Source organism: Phyllostomus hastatus, unplaced genomic scaffold (genome assembly GCF_019186645.2).
Source record: "Phyllostomus hastatus isolate PE091 unplaced genomic scaffold, TTU_PhHast_1.1 phas_contig_90, whole genome shotgun sequence".
Classification (NCBI taxonomy): Eukaryota; Metazoa; Chordata; class Mammalia; order Chiroptera; family Phyllostomidae; genus Phyllostomus; species Phyllostomus hastatus.
Genome location: NW_025333984.1, coordinates 9,925,980 through 9,930,932, shown reverse-complemented (window position 1 = coordinate 9,930,932; position 4,953 = coordinate 9,925,980). Strand labels below are relative to the sequence as shown.

Here is a 4,953-nt window from a genome sequence, read left to right as displayed (position 1 = left end):
TCGCTGGATTGTGACATTGTATGTGGGGGCGGGAGCGGGAGGGGACAATGGCAGTAGTTCCGTTCTCCTGGGACCTCAGTCCCTTCTCTGGGATCCTGGGTTGCACACTCTGCCCTGCTCCACAATCGCTGCCTCACTGGGTCTGCCAGCTGCCAGTTGTGTACTCAGGGTCCATCAGCTGCGATCTTGCGAGCCCCAGATGTCTTACACGCCCTTGGTTGCCTTATTCTCCCAACTCTCTCTGCTCTTGCCGAGACCCGCGCCGTGACCCACGCCTGGTTGCTCCTCTCCACCCCTCCTACTGGTATGGATGAATGGGTCTACTTCAACTTCTTGGCTGTCTGACTTCCATTCAGATAAATTCTCTGCCAGTTCTGGGTATTATTCTGCCTCTAAATTGTTGTTGTTATTCTAATCTTGGTTGTCCATGGAGGTATGGTGCGTCCACCTATGCCTCCATCTTAGCTGGAAGAGACAGATAATCAGAGAGTCTTAAAAGCAGCAAGAGAAAAGCAGTTAGTAACCTACAGAGAAGTTCCCAACAGACTGTCAGCTGATTTCACAAAAGAAACTTTGCAGGGTAGAAGGGATTGGCAAGAAGATCTCCAAATATCCTCTCTACCATCATCTCACGTGAGAAAGTTGGTGTGTAGTACCAGTCCAGGAAGTCACCATAGCCATGGGCTGTGAAAGGGGCCTTGGCCAAGGCTGCCAGGCAGTCCATGTAGCAGAACACCAGACACTCATGTTCATCATCGCCAGCCAGGATGAGGTTGACATGATATGGGGTCTGACTCTGAAGACAGTTAGCCAGGTTCCCCTGTGTGAAATTAGCTGCCTCTGTGGGAGACAGTTCATAACGATTTCTTATCTTATAAAGTTGCACATTTTTTCTGACTATATTCTGCAAACTGTATGGTGTCTCCAGCCTCTCCAATACGTAGGAGTAAGATTTTTTCACTCATCTTAAATATCTTGTCAGGATCGTCCTTCTTCTGGACTATACTGGTAGTGGCCACCTGCTCAGAGGCAACAAGGACAAAATTGGGGCCCTGTATGCCAATGAAGTATTCCATGCTGGTGGGAGGCCAGGGGCTGCAGGCTCCACAGGGTGCGGGACTCCCTGGCTTCACTACCTCACCAGTGAGACAGCACCACCAACCACAGCTTTGCTCTACAAAGACATTTGTTTTCATTACTTTCTTTTTTAGAGTGAGAAGGGAGAGAGAGAAACATCAATGCGAAAGAGAAGCATCAATTGGATGGCTCCCATATGCGTCTGGCCCAGACCAGGGGTTGGTGCCTGGACTGGGGATCATTCGCTTTTGGACTAGGGGTCCTATGCATCCAGGCCACAGGTCGCATGCTCCCACGCCCAGACCAAAGATTGAACCCTCAATCTCGGTATGTGCCCTGAGTGGGAATCAAACCTGCAACCTTTTGGTTATGGGGCAATGTCCAACCAGCTGAGCCACACCTGCCAGGGCACTTCAATTTCATTAGTTGTAATTTGTCTATTCACATTGTATAATTCTTCCTGATTCCACTTTGAAAGACTGTATGTTTCTAGGATTTTATCCTTTTCTTCCAGATTGTCCAACTTATTGGCATATCATAACATTTTCTTATAGTCCTTTGTATTTCTTTGGTGTCTGTCATTATTTCTATTTAATTTCTGATTTTATTTATTTGGGTCCTGTCTCTTTTTTCATGACTAGTCTGGTTAAAGGTTTTTTGTTTGTTTGTTTGTTTGTTTATCTCATTTATCTTTTCAGAGAACCAGTATTTAATTGTATTGATCTTTTGCATTGCTTTTTTAGATTCTATATTGTTTATTTCTGTTCTAATCTTTATTATTTCTTTCTACTCACTTGGGACTTTGATTTTCTTTTCTTTAAGTTCCCTTAAGTGTAAAGTTAGATTGTTTATTTAAGTTTTTTTTCTTGTTTCTTGCAGTAGGCATGTAATGCTATGAATATTCTGAAGACTGTTTTTGCTATGTCTCATAGATTTTGAGTTGTTGTGTTCTTATTTTTATTTATTTCCCAGTATCTTTTGTTTCTTCCTTGATCTCATTGTTAACCCATTTATTGTTTAGTAACATGTTATTTACTGTCCATGTCTTTGTGTGTTTTTGAGTTGTTTTTTTCTTGTAATTGATTTCTAGTTTCACCATTATGGTGTCACCTTCTCTGACACCATTATGGTCAGAGAATATGCTTGATATGATTTCAGTCCTCTTAAACTTATTGAGTCTTGTTTTGTGTCCTAACATATTGTCTATTCCAGAAAATGTTCGATATCCACTTGAAAAGACTGTATATGTGGTTCCTTTGGAATGAAATGCTGTGAAGATATCAATTAAATCCATCTGATCTAGTGTGTCATCTAAGGCGACTATTTCTTTGTTGATTTTCTGTCTGGAAGATCTATCCATTGATGTCAATGGGGTATTAAAATCTCCTACTATGATTGTATTACTGTTGATCTCTCCCTTAATGTTCATGAAAATTTGCTCTATATATTTAGGTGCTCCTATGTTGGGTACATAAATGTTTACAAGGGTTGTATCCTCTTGTTGGATTTTTTTCTTTATCATTATGTAGTGTTCGTCTTTGTCTCTTATTATAGCCTTTGTTTTAAAGTCTATTTTGTATGGTACAAGTATTGCTACCCCAGTTTTTTTTATTTCCATTTGCATGAAATACCTTCTTCCAAACCTTTACTCTTACTCTGTGTATATCTCTCATTCTGCGGTGGTTCTCTTGTAGACAGAGTAGGTATGGGGCTTGCAACATTTATCCATTCAGCTACCTTCTGTCTTTTTATTGGAGCATTTAAACCATTTACATTTAGAGTATTGATAGCTAAGTTTTATTGCCTTTTTATTCTTTCTAACTCTGCTCCTCTGTTCCTTCCTCCTCCTTCTTTATCTTCTTCTCCTGCTCCTTCTTCCCTTCTTCTCCTTCTCTCCTTCACCTCTTCCTACTCCTCTCTCAAGAAGATCCCTTAACATTTCTTGTAATACTGGTTTGGTGGTACTGAATTCCATTAGCTTTTGCTTGTCTGGGAAGTTCTTCATTTCTCCTTCAATTTTAAATGATAGCCTTGCTGGGTAGATTAGTCTTGGTTGTAGGTCCTTGCTTTTCATGCCAAACCCCTCTGGTCTGAAATGTTTCTTTTGAGAAATCAGCTGACACTCTTATTGGAGCTACCTAGTAGACAACTAACTCTTTCTCTTACGCTTCTAAGATTGTCTTTTGCCTTTAACCCTTGCCATTTTAATTATGTTGTATCTTGGTGCAAGCCTTTTTGGATTCACCTTGTTTGGGACTCTCTGCACTTCCTGGACTTGTGTGTCTTTTTCCTTCTCCAGATTAAAGAAGTTTTCAGTCATTATTTGTTCAGATAGGTTCTCTATCCCGTGGTCTCTCTCTTCTTCTTCTGGTACTTCTATGATGCAGATATTTTCATGCTTCATATTGCCCCAAGGGTGCCTTAAACTATCCTTATTTTAAAAATTCTTTTTTCTTCTTGCTACTCTGATTGGCTATGTTTTCTACTTTGTCTTCCAAATTGCTGATTCACTCCTCTGCTTCATCTAACATGCTGGGTTTTTTTTTTTCCTTCCAGTGTGTCCTTTATTCCTGATATTGCCTTCTTTATTTCTGACTGGTTCTTTTTTATGGTTTCTGTGTCTTTTTTGTGCTGTTGAGCACCCTTATAATCATTACTTGGAGCTCTATATTGATAAATTGCTTGCCTCCATGTCATTTAGCTTTTCTTCTGGAGAATTCTCTTGTTTTTTTCATTTAGGGTCTGTTTCTTTGTTTTCCCATTTTGGCAGCTTCTTTGTGTTTGTTTCTGTTAGGTAGGTCTTCAAAGACTGTGATAGAGACCAATGTCAGATGTTGCCTGTGACTTGCCCTGGGCAACATGTTCGAAGCTATCAGCAATCCACGGCTTGTGGTTCCCTCTGCTGGGCTTGGGTGCATGGTGTGGAAAGTACCAATGTGTGCCCCAAGGCCAGCTTTTACCAACTCTAGTCCCAGGGACAGGTCAACAAAATTTGGAAACAACCAGAGATCTGCCTCCACCTGCAGGCTGCTTATTAGACTTAGTTACTGTAAGAACCTCCAGCTGTACTCCTCAGCAGGGCTTAAGCTCCACAGGGTGGGGCAAGAGGGATTCTTTCAGATGGGGCTATTGCTTCTCCCCAGGCTGTTGTTATATGGAGAGGAGTGCTCTGCCTGAGAAAGATGACTTCTGCACTATGGGGGATGTCTCAACACAGGGATCCTGGTGGCTGTTCCTTCAGTTCTCTGCCAGAGCCACCAACCCCAGACTTTCCTCACACAGCCATAGTCCCCTCTGTCCTGCCTCTACTGGAGCCCAGGATGAGTGACTGCAAACAAAATTTTGTGTGTTGGCACTTTATAAGGGTGGCTGCATCTCTAGTCATCTCTCCCTGGCAGACAGAAACCCTGCTGTTTTTCACAGCTGGATGTTACGTGGGTACCCTTTTTGGTCTGGTACTCTAGGGTGGTGTGGAAACATGCTAGACATGGCTCTTCCAACCCCAAAATGGAAGGTTGGCTGAAGGGCCTCCAGCTAAAAAGAATGTGTATTGTTTTGGAAATGGATTGTAATTCCCTCCTTATCCCCCTTTGGGAATGGCTTCCTGTCCTGTGACTGCCTCTTGACCTTTGTCCTTTCTGCATGTACACACCGAGGTAGGACATGTGCCTCCTTTGTCTGGGACCCCTTAAAACAAGTCTCAGACTCTGGGAGGTAGGGTTTTGCTTTGCCAATCTGCCACCGCCACCAATGCTCCCTGTAATGAGAGTAATAAAAGCTATGTCTGCTCCACTCAGTCCTCCTTGTGTTTTTTTTTTTTTCAGCTTATCTGAATGAGCAGTGGAGATCCCCAGGCTTGACCTCTTGCATTACATA

General features: G+C 42.3%; 1 pseudogene; it reads right to left on the bottom strand.

Annotated features, from left to right (window-relative positions):
- Positions 1 to 448: 448 nt before the first annotated feature.
- LOC123827758 lies at positions 449 to 1,094 on the bottom strand (annotated as a pseudogene).
- Positions 1,095 to 4,953: the final 3,859 nt, after the last annotated feature.